General features: G+C 39.0%; 1 long non-coding RNA gene across 2 annotated transcripts in view; it reads left to right on the forward strand.

Moving 5' to 3' along the window:
• Nucleotides 1-18,021, forward strand: part of LOC136163340 (uncharacterized) — a 47,174-nt gene extending 29,153 nt beyond the window's left edge. For both annotated transcript variants that reach the window (XR_010662222.1, XR_010662223.1), the window contains exon 4: nucleotides 17,364-18,021. This is a non-coding gene — a long non-coding RNA (uncharacterized lncRNA). The remainder of the gene's footprint in view (nucleotides 1-17,363) is intronic.
• The last annotated feature ends 650 nt before the right edge of the window (nucleotides 18,022-18,671 follow it).

Genomic DNA, 18,671 nt, shown 5'->3' on the forward strand with positions numbered 1-18,671 from the left:
TGCTGATGGGTTAAAAATTGAAATGACTTTGAGAAAATTGATCAATGAGCCATTTCCTGAGAGTAAAAGATATCAGGAATAATGAAAATTACTAGATTTTCCTTCTTTCCTCTCTTCCTATCTTGCTTTCTGTCTTCCTTCCTTCCTTTCCTCACTTATTCATTCAACAAGTAGGGCTTCCTTTATCTGTCATTAAGAAAATAGAAAATGTTTACCATCATCCTTTATTTCTGACGGAAGAGACAGGAAAGAATTTCAGAACTCTAGTTGAGATAAATATCAAATGTATTATTATTTTTAAGGGCCTTCCAAGGGGAGAGGAGTTTCTCATCCCAACTACCCATACAAAATACCTAAAATATAGTATCTTATCACTATGAGCATAAGTCTACCAGTTAAGAAGTAAAAAAGCAGAAATAAGAAACAAATGCCAAACTCCTTTTTTTTTTTTTTTTTTTTTTTGGTAATTTTCTATTTTTGTAAATGCATTATAATCAACTGATGTAAGAATGTAAGAGCTCAGAATGCCTGTGATACACTGCATAATATGCCGGCTGGGCAAATCTGAATGTTGCAGGCAGTCACCTTTCTTTTTGGTTCCGAGGTTATGTTCACGAAGAGAGCTGCAGTTAGTATCACATTGCACAAGCTCCCGGAGCTGGGAGAGAATAATGACACGAATCAATAATGCTGTCTGGGAAATGGCTTAGAATAAAATATTACAGAAGGGCACAAACATCACCCAAGGGGAGGCTTCAGCGTTGATTAAATACGGCTGCCTCAGCTCTCTTCCACACAGTGACAGATGGAGAGGGGGTGCTTACTTTGGCTTTTGCTGCATTTTTTTGAACCAGGGTTACTCAGGTAGCATGGAAACAGGGCACTGCATGCCAGTTGTTAGCTTTGCTGCACTTGGCTGCCCCCTGAAGGCCCAAACTGGACACAGGCGGAGAAGTCCCTCATCACACCAACAAAATCCACAGCTGACCATAAGTTTCAAACGCTAATTCCTTTCAAAGCATCCTTGTGAAAAGAAATTAACAAAACAAAACATTCACATAGAGTTCTCCTTTTCACCATCCCCCATACCCCAAAGGAAATAAAAAGGATGATTCATTTGTCTACGTTAGCAAAATATGTTAAATAATACATGAAGAATTCACAAAACACTCAGACTGAAAATTAGAATTCAAAGACTATCAAGATAAATGTCAATGTTAAATCATATTTGAATGCATAAAAAAGAATAAACATGCATTTGCACTCCCAGTGTCAATAAATTTTTCTAATTTCCTCTATGTGTAAATTACAGAGTTTTGAAAAACATACCATGCCATTCCACAAAAAGAAATGTAATATTCTCCCTCCGTTCCATCTAATTCTATGAACTTATCATAGTGCTATGCTTAAAAAAAAAACTATCCGACCAACTTCTTATTTTGGCCTTTCATAGAGCCCAAATTCAAAAAGAAAAACTTATTTTATCCCTGGAGTAAAAAGTGTGGGTGGCGGAGGCCTTCAGTAGTCTGGGCACTGAATTTCCTCTGTGTGTGAATGCCTGTGTCTCTGGGTGCCCTGGTGATTGGAGACACAGGTCCAAAAATGCTTGCTGCCTACTCAGCTCTGTTATAAACTTGATTGAAACCATTAGCTAGAATGTAATGAATTCCATGTGTCAGTCTTCTTTGGCATTTTTTTAAAAAGATGGGGTTTTTAGAACACATAATTGTGATAAATCCTCTCTGGATAATTTGTGTTTTTCTTTTTCCTTTTTTTTTTTTTGACTAGGAGCCCTTCCGCATACAAATTTTAAACAAATGAGCATTTACATATCCAGTGTTGGTTGTAAGTCCTGCTTTACAAATTTACAGTTTTGGCTACTTTTTCCATCTTACTCCTTGGGAATTATTGAAGTAGGAAGACAGATTAACGTCTTCAGGACACTGAAATCTAAACACTTTTTGCTGATAAGTAAGCATATTTGAAACTCTTCCTCAAATACTGCATTCTTTTAGATTTTTCTATTAGAGAGCATTTGGGGGCTATCTGTCTAATTCTCCAAAACTCAAGCTTAATAAATGTGTTCTTTTAACATTTTCATGTTTTAAAAGCAGTCTATTTTAAATAAATTACCTTTATTCAAAGGTTTCTTTTAGCCAGTATCATAAATGAAAATTGAAGAATAATCTACTAGAATTTGAAAATACTGAAAGATCCTAAATCTAAATTAAATTGGCCACTCTTTAAAGTTGTGAATTAAGATAATTAGGTAAATATAGTAACTTGAATCTAACAAAAGATTTTCCCCAAGGGTACAGTTATGTTCCTTTAAAATCTGTCAGTAAAAAACAAAGGAAGTATCAATCTCTCTTGGATAACGTGCATTATCCATTCTTGAGAATCGGACATTCTGGGGGAAAGAAATAGTAACTAAAAGCCAATTTCCCCTTATTTAAAATGAAAAAACATTAAAACATGCTATATAATAACCCCCACCCATCAACTAAATTATTAAAGTGCAATAATTCCTATATATAAGTAAAAAAAACTAGTACAGTAGAATATAATATGTTGAAAACATCACTTCCTAATTACTAGACAGTTAACTTTGCTGCTAATACACAGTTGCTTTTTAGATTACCATAACCTTCCTTAACACCAGCACCTTTATACATCAATTATATTTGGATATATAACAATTATATTTGGAATATAACATGAATCTTTTCTCATACACATGAGTTTGGGGGAACACTTTTTTTTTTCTTTAGGAATATCATCTAAGTAACCTTGAACCAAGGAAATGAGCATATTTTGTTATTGAAAGCCAGGAAGCATTGTGGGAAAACGCTAATGGGAGAACTTGGGCAGAGTGACCCAGTAACTCAATGGGCTGCCTCGCTGGGAACTTATTTCCCTTTTACTGGAGAGCAGCAAGCCCAAGCTGGACAATTTTGTGATTGCGATAGCGCATGGCCACTAACATCTGTCTTCTGAAGCTGCAGTAACAGATTACCACAAGCATGGTGGCTTAACAAGAAAATATTATTTTCTCACAGTCCTGGGAGCCAGGAGTCTGAAATCAGGGTGTCAGCAGGTGGGTCCTTCTGAGGCTCTACAGAGCATCTCTTCTACTTTCCCCCTAGTTTCTGGTGTGTGTGCTAAGTCACTTCCATTGCGTCTAACTCTTTGCAGCCCTAAGGACGATAGCCCGCCAGGCTCCTCTGTCCCTGGGATTCTCCAGGCAAGGGTTCTAGAGTAGGTTGCCATTTCCTTCCCCAGGGGGATCTTCCCGACCCAGAGATTGAACCCATGTCGCTTAATCTCCTGCACTGGCAGGCAAGCTCTTCACCACGAGTGCCACCTGGGAAGCTTCTGGTGGGCTGCTGGCAACTCTTGGCATCCCTTTACAGACGCGGCTGCTCCATCTCTGCCGCTGTCTTTACATTCCCTCCTCCCTCCTCTTCTCTTCAAAGGACAATTGTCATTGGATTTAGAGCACACCCTAATCCATGATGACCGCATCTTGAATTCCTTCACTTAATTACAGATTCAAAAACCCTTTTCCCAAATAAACTCAGATTCCTAGGTACTGAGTGGACATATCTTTCTTGAGCAAGAGGAGTCACCATTCAATCCACCGCATCCTCTGCGCTTGTGTAACACCTCAGCTCTGCGGGCTATCACAGTTACTGCGGCTGGACAGCCGTTGGCCACAAGTCTTCAGCCACTGCCTCCATCACGATTGTCATTTGCTGAACAAAGGGAGGGAACAGAACTCCATTTACATCTTCACTGCACACAGTTCGATGTAACTTATTCTGTAAGGTTTCTTTATGCCACCGCAGCCCACATGTCTAAAAATGAAAAAGTCAGGGGCCAAAAAGCTTTCCTAGGAGTAACCCTGTGGCAGGTTAGGATGGAACATGCATCAAGAATTACTGTGGTTTTTTTAAGTTCCTTGCCTAGAAACTTCTTTTAATGCACTTTCATTAAAGTGCTCTCACGGAAATTATTCTTATTGAGAAGTCGAGTTTGGATAATAAAACAAGGAGTGATCCGAACAAATGGCATGTTTTGATGGCTCACTAGATTTTGTTGTGCATGCGCGTGCTAAGTTGCTTCAGTCGTGTCTGATTCTTTTCAATCCCATGGACTATAGCCATCCAGGCTCCTCTGTCCATGGGATTCTCCAGGCAAGAATACTGGAGTGAGTTGCCATTTCCTCCTCCAAAGTAACTTTCAGACTCAGGGATTGAACCCACGTCACTTACGTCTCCTGCATTGGCAGGCGGGTTCTTTACCACTAGCGCCACCTGGGAAGTCACCAGATTTTGTCGCTTACAGCTAAGAGTAAAATTCGAGTACTTAGGCCATAGCCCATCAAGAAATCAAGCTAACAAACTTTGACCCAGTTTTTATTCATGTGAAAAATATAATTAATTCATGCTGCTTACATATGTGGGCAGATTGGGAGTTTATACGACTTTATAAGCATACATTCGTGTTTGCATACCTCTTGTGTACAACTTATAAGCATATATTCCTGGATGTTGTTGTCAAAGTGTTTGCTCTTATCAATTGAGTTTGCAGTTCTGCAATTCCCCCACCCCCTCTTCTTTCTTTTCCTCTTTTTTATTTTTTTAAGTAAAGTTTTCTTTCAAGTCCTCTACTGTTACCGTATTTCGGCCATCAAAGTCCCCTCCTAGCCATTTTCATTTACCTTGTGACTCTGACCCTTTGTGAAGCTGAGCATTTTCAGAGTAAACCGATCCTGCAGGTCCCCAAGGATGTTATTCTCATTTACTCACTCAGCTCTTTGAATGGAGCAGCCCTCACTTGGCAGCCGTTCAGCAGACCAGGATTCAAAGAGCACGCAATCCTTTTTCTTCCAAGGGCCTTTCAAAACCCAGTCCAAGGTTTGTCGAGGAGCTTTAATGGATGTCAGTCATTTAGCATGTTACATTTCATTCATGGCTGCCAGGGAACGTGATGAGTAGAGAAGGAATAAAAGAAAACAGGCAGACAATGGGGCTAAGGGATAATTTTCTGAGGCTTTTGTGACGTGACATTATAGAGGGCATTTTTGAGCTGCCATTACTCATAGTGGAGAGTTAAAATAGAGGAGGTAATAATGCGTTTGTATCTAAAGCCCCACCAAAACCTCCCAAACAACTTCAGAGCCAGGCTTTCAGAAAACTGGGGATCAGTTTGAAAGGTGGGTGCTGTGGATCTAAGACAGCTGTTTGGTGAGGCCCTACTGTCTCCCCAGGTGGGTGATGGAGGGATGGAGTCCCCTTCGTGCCATCTGCTTGGTCACCTCTGACAGCTGCCTCTGCCTTTCTGAACATCCAAATGTCTGGGGACAGTCTCTGGGGGCTGGCAGTAAGACAGAGAAGCTGAGTGACAGTCCCGGGGGGCAGAGAAGAGGGGAAAGGAGGCGAGGACTCCGGACTGCATACCTCTGTACCTGCCAACTGGTGTGTCACGGACGGGCTAAAATTACTGGCTATTCAATTATCTGATTAAAGAGTCTTTCATTTGAGGCTTTTTAAAAAAATCCAGACTGAAATCTAAACCTTCTAGAAAGTTACCCACCCCCCATCCAATTTTTTTAACTCGGGCATAATCAACATTTGAGGGGGAAATGATAAAAAGGTACAGGAGAAACACTTTGCTACTGGCTCCAGGCCATAAATTGTTCTGGGATTTTTCTTTCTTTTCTGCTTTTTCTCTTGGGTCTGACAGCCATGTTATGAACTTACTTGAAACTACTGCTATCAGATTTAATCTGACTTACCTTTACACACACACACACACACACACACACACACACACACTCACCTACCAGGTTGACGGCATTTTTTTTTTTTAATGAGTAGCATCAACCAATTAAAAAAGATACCAGTGTTTCCCCAATGCACTTCATTTTTCATTAGTTTTACAATTGCATTGAAATCCCTTTAAATTATAGAGCTCATGAATTATGCCTGTGTCAGGCAGCATCAGAACTGTGTCTTTATGGCTCTTGGATTCCACAGAGGCTGTTGTGGTTTGAAAATAACAGAACAATGTGCTGCTGCTTCACCAGCCGGTTAATGACTTGCCCCGTGGTTAAAGGCCCCAAACCGCACGGGGCAAGCTGGGCTGAGCCACTCAGGCCAGGGCTGCCCGGCGGAACCATACAACAATAGGAAAACATTCTGTGTTCATTATCCAATTCATGCTGAGCTGACTTTTTGAAGCCTTATTAATAATTTTCCCATAGTTTATGCTCTCCTGTTTGTTTTACAAAAAGAAAAGACGCTGTAAAGCTGCGGAGTCAGCAAAGAGCCATGCACAGGAAAAAGTTTAAAGGCCAGACCTAACCCCCAAAAACCTTAAACTCTAGACTGAAGATCAGCTGGGGGTGGTGTGGGGACTCAAAAAAAAAAAAAATTGTGCCACTCTGTTAAAAGAAGGAATATAAGAGAAGGTGCAGGAGGGAGGAATCAAGAGACAATCTCAACTCCGCAGTGTCTGTTTCCGTATTCATAAATACACGACCTGATGACCTGCTCTTCGTATAAAGCATGAATGTAGGGTTTACCCTGAAGACCACAACAGTCACTGAACACAGGCCTCCAGAGCCTCAGAGAACTGGATAAAGACAGATGCTGACAAAAGCACATTTTAGTCTTTTACAATTTTTATTTCATATTGGCATTTTAATCTTCTTATTTATCGTTTCTTCCCTACAATCCCCAAGAAAATACACATCCATCTTCAATGTTATTTGCTGTGATCTAATGTTACCCAGGAGAAGGCAATGACAACCCACTCCAGTACTCTTGCTTGGAAAATCCCATGGACGGAGGAGCCTGGTAGGCTGCAGCCCATGGGGTCGCTAAGAGTTGGACACGACTGAGTGACTTCACTTTCATTTTTCACTTTCATGCATTGGAGAAGGAAATGGCAACCCACTCCAGTGTTCTTGCCTGGAGAATCCCAGGGATGGGGGAGCCTGGTGGGCTGCCATCTGTGGGGTCGCACAGAGTCGGACACGACTGATGTGACTTAGCAGCAGCAGCAGCAATGTTACACCTTCATAATTTCAGTATAAAACAAACATTAACCTTTACATCTTACTCTGTTTCTAGGACACCTTTACCCACACAAAACATAAGACAACAGTCTGGCTGATCTGTGCCACTCTAGATCGTGAACCATTGCAGTTAGAACCAGATATACACCTGGGAGAAATATTTCTGCTACAGTTGCTGAATGTGACTTTGATTTAAACATGTTCTACTGTTGCTCATCTACTGACTTTGTCCCTATTTTTAAAAATTAAGAGATGGCAGGAAGCAATCTCTCAGAGCTATCTGAGGTGCTATCTCCCAGACTGCAGTCCTCATTTTGCCCCCAAATAAAACTTAACTTGAAACTCTTTTAGAAAAGAGAGAGAGATGGCAAAGGAAAAATGATGTAAGATGTAAAAATCTAAGCGTCGAGTGGGAGTATATGTGTGTGTGTGTGTGTCTGTGTGTCTGTGTGTCTGTGTGTGTTGGAGGGAGCCTCACTTTTAGGGAACCACTCTCTCTCCCGAAAGGAATAAAATTATTCTGAGTGGGTTATCACCAAAACGAAGGACTTTCATTACTAATGAAAAATTTTGCCTGAGACCCTATGTTTCTTAGAGGAAGTAACCGAAAAACATTGCTATAGATTCCACCTTGATTCCAAAGGACTTTGCAGCCCTGACCAGCTTATTTTACTGCTCTGACAAGTGGGCATACAAACCTGCCCACACCCCCAGTGGCCAGCAACCGGCTGTTAATTGTCTCAGCCTGTAGGTGATCATTTTAATTGTCAGAAAAGTATTTTATTCTGTGAGCCCAAACTTCCCACCCTGTGACTAACCTCATTCATCTTTCATTCTGGAACTCTGCAGAAAAATCAAGCTCCTCTTCTGTAGAGCAGACTTTGAAATTTTAACACAACTTGTCATTTTCTCACGTTAAATGAACACATTCCTCCAGATATTCCTTATATGATATGGTTTCCAGACACTTTACCGTCCTTCCTTTGAACACAGTCCAGTTTGCTGTCAGTTTCTCCCCTAAAATGTGGTGTCCAGGACTCCATACAGCACTTCCTGAGTGCCTGGCAGTGAAGGAGGTTAGACTAATAATTCCCTTGATGTGTACACTGTGTTGCAATTAATAGAGGATATGACTGAGTTCGGTGTTTAACATAAAGCCACAGTCATGGGTTAAATGAACTTGTGTTAAAACCTAAAATATTTTTACACTTATTACCAAATCATATTTTCAGCATTGTAAACCCAGAGATTGATGATCTGAATTTAAATGTAAGCTTTTTTTCCTTTATACTATTACATTTCAGCTTCTTTGTTCTTAAAAATCTTCCTTATAAAATACAGTTGGCACATTACTTTTTGCTTTCCAAGTCATTAGCTAATTCTTTTCGTTTTGTATCACTTGCAATTTTGATAAAACTTCCTTTTTTGTCCAAGGCATTGAATAAAGAAAAGAATGAGTGCCATTACAGATGAAGGATTCAGTGAAGTACCTGATACCTAGCATTCAAAATATGTTAGTTATTCTCTTTAACAGTCTTCAGAGTCCTTCCTCTGGTACGTATCAATTCCCTCTCTCATGACCATAACCAATACAGGCTTAAAAAAAACAAAACAGAAAAGCAGAAATATTAGAGAGGAAAGAAAAAGACCAGAACGTGAAAACAAAGCTGCAATAAATTCATTTCCCCTCAGGACAGCCACATGAACGCTCCCACGGTCAGTTCCTGCTATCGGTCAGGAGCCTAGTCCACCTTCTGCCCTCGGGGTTCCCTCTGAGATGGGTGTCCATATGCTCCTGATTTTCCATTCCCCCCCCCCAACACACACAATATATAAAAGCAAGAATGAGTAAACGATTTAGAGTGTAAGTCCAAGGTTTTGCATTTTATTTTAATTAAAAAAAAATGCTCTCGTCATGTCTGTATCAGTAAAATGGAAGTCCAAAAGGAGGAATCTAACAATTACAGGTACCCCCTACTCTTCAAAGGTTTTTAGACCACTTCACTTTCACAAAGAAAAGATAGCGTTAGTTGCTCAGTCATGTCCAACTCTTTGCTGCCCCATGGACTGTAGTCTTCCAGCTCCTCTATCCATGGCATTCTCCAGACAAGAATACTGGAGTGGGTTGCCATTCCCTTCTCCAGGGGATCTTCCTGACCCAGGGATCAAACCCAGGTCTCCTACATTGCAGGCAGATTCCGTCTGACCCACCAGGGAAGCCCCACTTTCACAAAAGACCTACATTAATACCTATTTTCACTAACTGAAAGAAATACAAAGAAGATTTTCACTTTTATGAAAAAAGGTGAAAATAGTAGTCAGTTTGTTTTGCCCCAAGTTGTTACAGAGGCCTCAAGAGTGACTCCCCCAAGTTCCTTCCCCGGGAACTACCCGGAGCATCTCAGCGTCCAGCCACCATAGCTTTGAACTGTGTCTAGGAGGCTCTGTGCTTTATCTTGATTTATTTTATGCATGCTTTAGCAAGATGGGTCTTAAAATAATTGCTTCTTCACTTTCATCTTATGGAAGGGTTCAACTCAACTATCTACTTTTGGATAGTGGAGAAACCTGTGTTTATTTATGCTTTAGGTAAATAACTATTCTTATTGTGGTGTGACAACAAACTACAGGATATTTCCTGCTTCTTAAGCATTTGCATCTTAAGCATTTACTTGAAACAAATTCCTTTCAATGCAATATCACAAGTTTAGTACTATGTATTTTGGAAAATATTTTAAAATATTATTTTAAAAAATGAAGACAACAGTACTGAAAATGGTAAGTGCTGCAACATTTTTATTATTTGTTCCTTCAGTGTATCTGCTTTTATTTTTTTGTTTATATACAACATATATAAATTGGCTTTATAATTCATGTTTCTGGTATGCATTTAATAAATCCAAATAAAGGAGGGTTTTATAAATCAATGTACTATCTATGTTCCCTAATCGCTATATATGTTGTGGAGAAAGGCAAAGATAATAATCATTTTGTGGAAATTACAATTTGTAATATAGAAGGAATATAGGTTTTATATTTTTAAGCTTTAGGTCTCTTTTTAAAAGTCACACATTATATAGCAAAACTAATTTAATCAGTACCCTAGAAGCAAATTGAAAAAGTAGATATTTGTTAATATGCATCCAAAAATAAATTTTTACACTTCTTCCAATTTCTTGCACTTTTACCACTGTTTTAAGATACTCAAGAAACTGATGTTTCAGAGACTAATCTTCTACCTATAGCCATGTTTTCCATGTGAAAATAATTTTTATGTGGAAAAAGAAAGTTTAACTATGCAACATTTGAATTCATCAAAGTGTCTTCTTAGCTTGTTAGCAACACACACAGGCATGTATGCACCCTCATGTTAAAGATTAGTAAAAATGCAGGGCCAAGATATTTTTAAGAAATCCCTCAGCTGAAAGATATTGTAGAAAGGGCTCTTAATCACATCATGGGCCCTTTTACCTAAGTCATGGTGGAATTTCCACTTTTTCAACTACCTTAAGCAAGACATGTACCTGCTCTCCATGTACATCTACTGTTGAAGACCAGCCAGGTACCCTGCTGGAAGTTCACTTATCTGAACCACTGCCTTACCCCTACCCTGGGGTCCTGCAGTTACTGAGGCTTCAGTAAGGACAGTGAGTGGAAAACAGGAGTCTTCATGGACCCAGGTCCTTCACCTACCTCCATGACGACACCCTTCTGGGCCACCTTGGAGATAAAACACATGAGGTCCCTTACTTCACTGTCTTCGGCCATCACTTAATGTTTTTTGTGACTCTGGTTGATTCTTGTAATGTTAGCAGACACTAGATGCTTTAATATTGCCTGGAGAATGCCACAGACACTGGAGCCTGATGGGCTCAGTTCATGGGTTCCCAAAGAGTCCAACAGGACTGAGCAACCAGCACACTCACAATGATGGCTGGGAAAACTAACAAGAAAGAAAGTTTTCCCAGTGAAGACACCTGACAAAGAAAGAATATTTTAAGTAGATGTCATTGTATTAGGGGACTGTTTTGATTTTGTAAACTCTTTAAGGGAACAGAGGTACCAGCCTTTGTTAGCACTGCTTCTATAAATCTGCTTTAGTCTCATTGACAGTTATTTTTCTCTTGATTCCTATGTAAATACAATCCTTAGATAATTACTTATTTATGTTTTGCTTTATGAGGATAAAAGGATGATTTTTACATGACTTGACTTTTACTAATTCCCATACTCTAACATCTGTTAATCTAGAATTCAAAAATCTCTCCTATTATCCTTGTAAATGATTCCCATTTGCTTTTTTTTACTTTTACTCATTTGAATATTCCCTTATTTTCATTTGATAAAAAACTATTGACCCACCTACCTTCAAAAATAAAATAAATAGATTGCTTTCTGAGAGTCTACAGAGCACAGAAGTGAATATTTTAATTTATTACTGACAATTCCATAATAAAGCTAAAATGTGTATGTTCCCATTGCCGAATAGGACACTGTGCTTTTCTGAGATTGCACAGCTAAAAGTTATGGTGCTAAGAGGGCAAGCACCATGCTGTTTAGAGTAATCCTGATCCGCTTCTATGTTTCCTTCCCTCAAACCAGCCTCTCAAAACTCCAGCATGAGCCCATATTTAACATCAGCCTTCCTCAGGGCATAGAGAAGCCTGGTTCCATAGCCACAGTTCCCAGTGATCAGCCCCTACAGGAGAAATGCTCATACTTTCCACTGATATGTCCATGGATGTGTGTGTGTGTGGGGGGGGGGGGGTATGCGAAAACACACACACACACACACAAACACTTGTGTGAAAAAGAGCGAGAGAGAACTTGTTTTTATATAATTCACGTGTATTGGCAGGAATTCAAGAAACACCAAAAAAAAAAAATGGGGAAAGACCTCTTTTTCTTTATTGCCAGAGGAAAAAAATCGTCCATGTTACCTTTAAGCCTGTATGAACATTATAATGTCAAACTCACCCTGCCCTTTTTCTAACATGCATTCTATTAAGCCATCTTAAAATTTATTCTAACTACAGCACTATACTTTGAGGCATTATTGTGTATTTGTAATTAAAGGGTTTACTACTTTGGCAATTATAGGGAGAATTTGAGCAAAAAACTAAAGTATATTCTACAGAAAACACAAATTATAGTAGTGACCACTTGTACATTGATTTAATCTAGACCTCAAGAACAGCAACAGACCTTAAAATATCAACCTTTTATTTGCATAGTAGAAGATCAAATATGCACTGTATACAATAAAATCTAAGATGTTAGTATAATGTTGGCAACTATAGTTATGATAGTGACAGTATTTAGCTATGATTTGTAAGAATAGGTTCTATATTCTTTTATTTTTATTGGGTCCTATGCAGCTTGTCATCAGCAGAATATCAGTAAATGGTAAGAAAATGACATCTTGCCATATAATAAGGTGTCATTCTAAATTCTACGCATTGCTAGATGGAATTCTTTCACACTGGAAAGCATTTAACAGCATCTCTTTGATCTGTGTGTAAGGAAACACGGCCTTGAGTAGCTCATCCAAGAAAACAGAGATAACAAGTGTCCGAGCCAGACCTAAACCAGGACTTCTGATTTCAAATCCTGAGTGATTTCCCACTGCAGCAGGCCCATGTAAAACTTCAAGACACACATTTCAAACAGAATATGCAATTTGGAAAATTTACTTTGAATTATAACCTTATGCTCTGATTACTTTCCATCAGTATTTATCTTTGTATATTTCTCTGTCCCGAGGGTTGCCTCTTTTGGATCACTGCTATCTGATTTTTCTAAGCATTCCTGCGCCTTTCACTCTATCTCCATAAAACCTTTCCACTTTTAGACCTTTCTCTACTTTTATTTTATCCTATGACTTTTTTTTTCTTTTGTGCTTTTCGGAAAATTTAAAGTAACCTGACCTTATTGTCAAGAACTTGGATGCTTCTTACATATTCCAGATACTTATAGTTATTTTTGAACTTGATTTCCTTTTTATAATTTTTATCAAGTTACCTAAGCCCTTTCATCCTTGTGAATATCTGTTCTGAAATTTTCTTTGTAGGCTGTGAGAATCCTGTAGACAAAAAAAAAAAAAGGCGGGGGGTGGGGATGAGTGTGGTTAGGATAAAGAACAAGACTCTGGCGTGTAATCAATAGGATGCAGTGGATAAGCAGAATTTCCGATTGTTATATCAGTTTTAAACCAAGCTATGAGTTGCCCAATTCTGGAAGTTTGATTCTTCCAACATGTTTGAACTATTCTTTGGCACAGAAGTAAGTGCTTTGAGAACAGAAAAAAACCCAGCAGAGTTTATGGTGTGGTAGTCTCAGATCCCCAGAGATTCTGACAGAGACACACAGCACTTAAAAAGCAAAGGATTTGCTCCACTGGATATATTAAGGCTTATAAACATAGTATTACCATGCAAAGATAGCCAGTATTTTAGATTTTGATGCTTTAGCTATTTCAGAATTAGAGATAGTGAGGAATTTTGAATGAGACAAAGCCAAGTTCAAATTCCATTAACACTAGAGCCATTGCATACTAGCCTTGCGTCCTTAAAGCTTTGTTTAACCTTCTGAGCCTCATCTGTAAACATTCAAGGATTGTTTTAACAAAATAATTTATACAAAGTACCAGCATGTAATGGGTTCCCAGTGAGTGATATGATGATGATGATGGTGACAATGACAATGACAATGATGATGTTACTGAGATCTCTCATTGATTAAAGGAGGAGGGAGAGAAAACCAAGTTTTGGGGTGTATCTTAATAGCATATATGATGAATGTAAAATAACTTCTAACTGAAAATTGTAATGGGAAACAATTTAGAAATGACATTGGTGTTTTAGTAAATAAGTTTTCTAGGAAAATAAAAGAAATTTACTCTTAAAAGAAGATCCCAGACATGAATCTGATAAACCTATAAATATGTATATTTGGTTGTGATGTAATAACTAATTTTAAAAAACAATTTATGGAACTTTACTGAGATTTATTAGTTTGTTAAAATGTTTTCCCAAAGTCTTTCATTTTGTAGCATATGATTTAAAAAACATAAAATCTCTGTTTTAATAATTCACCATTTGAAATAGATGGGAATTAAGTGGAGTTTGAAGCAATTTGAATTTACTTCACAATGCAGTTTCCAGAGAGTTATCTGTCAAGTTCCATCCTACCATGTTTTATTGTCTAGATGAGTTTAAATAGCAGATACTCCAGGGAGAATCTGAGTTCTGGTAAGAAAAGACATTTACATCCTCCGTGTTATGGTCCATACATAGAAATGCTTATCCTCAGAGACAATTTTAGAATAAACAAAAAATCAGACTAAGGCAAGCAGGACAGCAAGCTCCTGTGGGAGACCAAACTGATAAAGCTCTCCGGCAAAACTTTTTTAGATTTTTAGTTATCAAAGCAAAGTTCTCTAGCATTGTAGTGATCCCTTGTTTTGTTTATTTTGCTTAGCTAAAAGCCAGAGGTAATCCTACCAGCAGCCAGTCATCTCCCTATGTGTTCAGCGCCTCACTCACGTTCCAGGGAAGAAGGGCCTTGGACCGGAGAGTTAGGGCTGGGGGTGGGGATCCTCTTGTACCCCTCCTTGATTCATCTTAGGATGGCTATCCCCAAGGTTGACACTAAAAAGAACAACAACTGACCCGTTCTGTTTGCTAAACCTAATCCTGTTATTCCTGTTACCCTATATCTTCAATTAAAAAAATTTTTAAGTAATTATTTTAATCCAACAACACATTCCTAAAACTGGAAGTAGTGGACATTTTAATATAAATTGCAGTAAAGAGATCTATCCTAGCTCCTTCACATGGGTCTTAAGTGTTGAATTAACAGCCTCCAAATTATTATTTCCTCTATCCCCACAAACTTCTCTCTCTTGGTGCACTGCCCAGGTAGGCAGCCAGTACTAACTATCTGATAACATGCCTTGTCGGGCCATATTTTCTTCCAAGCCTTGCAATCTTGCTCCTGCACATCTAAAGCTCCACCTCCAGCACATCTTGTCTCTTGGGAAAGCCACAGAGCCTCCGTGGCCAAGAGGCTTCTCCAAACCAAGATGAAGACGATGTGAAATTTCTATTTGCTTATTGCCCACTGAACATATTCATACATTCCAGAAATTCTGCAGAAAATGAAAAGATGATGTTTCCTCTGAATTACAAGCCAAATGTCTCCTCAAAGCTAATTTTCCTGGGTTACATATGTTTGTAAAGACTGTGTTATGGGAATTAATTTATACCTACATCTGCTATCAAATTCAGTAGGTGTTATATTTCTTATGTGAACAAATACAGAACTTAACATTTATTTGCATATTCTCTGCTCAGTATCTTGGTTTTACACATATATTGAATTCTCTTCTTTATAGTTAGCCTGACACTCAGTCTTATTTTAGAGATGAAAACAGAAGTTCAGAAAAATAAGTAATCACATTAAAATTATGGTTTTGATAGGATGCTAAGAATGATGCTTTAAATGTGGTCTTTGAAGATGTGTCACCCTGAAACTGTTTTGTTTTGTTTTTTCTTCTTTTTCTTCAATTGCCAGTGACTTCTCGTAAGTGATACATAGGTAAAGGTCATGTTATTTGGATTACTGAGTTCTTGAGAGAAAGGTGGCAGATGGAAAAATACTGGGTTGCTTTGGTCTTCTCATAGGCCAGCTGCAGAGTGAAAAAGGAGAAGGGAAAATTACTATTATCCTGACATGCAAATCAGTATTGGGTAATGTTTTGGTTCTATTGTGGGCTTCCCAGGTGCTACTAGTCTTAAAGAACCCGCCTGCCAAAATAAGAGAGTTAAGAGATGCGAATTCAGTCCCCCGGACAGGAAGATCCCCTGGAGAAGGGCATGGCAACCCACTCCAGGCTTCTTGTCAGAGAATCCCAAGGCCAGAGGAGCCTGGCGGGTTACAGTCCATGGGGTCACAGAGTCAGACACGCCTGGAGAGGATTAGTGCACACACGTGGTTCTACTGTAGAGTTCAGGGGACAGAGCACCCAGTGTACTGTTCCAGCTAACTCAGCAGCTTCCTCATCTCTGCTCACCTATTCTCTTTACCTCATTTACAGATTTACTTGTAAAATTATCAATATGTGAATTTATTTGCATATTCTCTACTAGGTACCTTAATGCAAACTATACCCCACCCTGTGACTTTGAGGACTCTGGACAGACCTCCCAGCCCATCACATTTGTATGAACAGAATCACATTTATCATCCTGCAGCAAATACGGCTTAAAAGAACACATTCTTCATTGCTGTGATTGGTAGTGGTTTAGTTGCTAAGCCGTGTCGGGCTTTTGCGACCCTATAGACTGTAGCCTGCCAGGCTCATCTGTCCATGGGATTTTCAAGGCAAGAATACTGGAATGGGTTGCCATTTCCTTCTCCAGGGAATCTTCCCAACCCAGGAATCGAACTCAGATCTCCTGCACTGCAGACAGATTCTTTACCGACTGAGCTAGGAGGGAAGCCCAGAATTTTACTAACCTAATAAATCAAGATGTCCTTACCACTGAATGTCTTCTGGTGCAGAGCACACGTGTTTGCTTCCTTTTTCTTTCAATTCCTGCAAATTTTAGCTATCTATAATTTTTTTCTGCCTCCGTTCAACTCAACAAATATAAATGCCACATTTCCCAGATGACGTATGTAAATCACATTCACGATGCTCTCGAACACCAGTATCACAGGCCTCCGGGCAGTGGAGTAGACAGTAAAAGGCTGGTTTTACTTCTCTCCTGGTGGAAGCCTGTGTGAAGCCACAGGACTCCTTGTCCCATCCTCCTTCAGCTTCCGGGAATACAGTGATCGCTGAGCTGACTGCAGCACGCTGATGGCTGGACCTGAGCTGTAGGGAAACAGAGGGCTGGGGGAGGAGACGGGAAAGGTAGTGAATTGCCTTCCTGTCCGGCTGTCACCCCAACTTTTAAGGAAAAGTCTTTTGCAGTCAGTTTTCCTAGGCATTGCTTAATTTCTCCTCCCAGTTTAAATGGTTCTTGGGTCAGTAACTGACCTTCCCTGCCCAAAACAGGATTGAGAAATCACCTTCGGAGAGCCAGGCTAGGCAAGGCGCCACATCCATGGTACTGTCCTGAAGCAGTGGACACGGGGAGAAGGACAGAAAACATTAGGTCGCTAGTCCCAGGCCATTAAGACCATGAGAATCAGAAAATCTGCATAGTTTTTTATTGAGTAGAGGAACTCACAAGGTTACCAGTAAAATAAATACAATTTTTCTATTTTCCAGGTGTCTACAGAAAAGTAAAAATTATCCATTTCTGCAACCAAAATATGTAAATGGCATCTGATTTCCGACTTCCTTATTTTTATGCAACTTTCAATTCAGAAGCTCGACTTGTTTGAAAGGATTTTAAGGCCAAAACAATATAGCAGTTTCAGCCCTCTGACATAGTGTTTGTAACCAGAGAAATCAGCAAAGCCAGAAGCTTTCTGCTGTGAGCACTTTTGTTTCTCCTCTTTTGTTTTATTAACCTCTCCACAGCTGGTGCAGTTGAAAACACTCTTTCATCACATGCTTAGCAGAAGTTCAAGTGTAGCAGAGAATGCAGCCAAGAATCTGTCTGCTGAGCTCACTCTCAGAATGTCATGTTTCACTTCTAACATAACTCCTATCTGATACAGCTGACGGAAACAGACAAAGAAAATCCATAACAGGAAAAGCTCTCCCTGGATCCTCTCAAAATGATTATTCCCAAGGAATAATCGAGGACAAGTTATGTCTAGCAAAGTGGTAATATTTTCACATTCATATATGAATTCAAAATTCACAGGGTTTTTTGCTTGTCCACTCTTTTACTGATGTAGTAAATAAATAGTCTACAAATCCCAGAGCTGCTGGATTATGAAGCAATAATACACTCCTGTCTGATACTACTTAGGATTTACAGAGCAAAATAAAAATTAAAGTAGAATTAAAAGTTTACGAGATTTCTTCTTTCTTGCTTTAATAAAGTACTTTATATTCCTAATCTTTGCCCTTAACATCTCTTTTTTTTATAATCTAGTGAGTATTCATGATGATCGGTTAATATTTAGGTAGATATGTTTATTTGTTATTGCTGCAGGGTGATTATATTGGCTGCTAGAATGTTTTCTATAAAATGTGATGAGTACTCAAGTTCCTTTTCCTGGAGAAAGGATATATTTTCAGCAGCATTTCCCAAACTGCATAATTCGGGTAAAAAAAAATTGCCTCTATTATAAGGGAAGTGTTTTACCTTCTTCTCTTAGGTCTTCATAACTTTTAAAATATTTCAATTTTAGTGAATCATTGATGGGATCATCTCCCAGATGTAGGTACTTATACTTTTTCTACTGTGATATTCACAAATGCAATGATGGAAATTAAATACCTCCTAACACTTGAAAAATGGTGATACCAAAGTAATACCAAAGTGCATATCTGGTTTATTCATCCAATCAAAAGATAAATATTTATTAAGAGGTCACTGTGTGCTCAGCACTGTTGTAGGTGGTCCTGGGGATACTGTCATGAACATGGGAGATAATCCAAGTGGGGAGAGTGAGACAGAAA

The sequence above is a fragment of the Muntiacus reevesi genome, chromosome 3 (assembly GCF_963930625.1).
Source record: "Muntiacus reevesi chromosome 3, mMunRee1.1, whole genome shotgun sequence".
Lineage (NCBI taxonomy): Eukaryota > Metazoa > Chordata > Mammalia > Artiodactyla > Cervidae > Muntiacus > Muntiacus reevesi.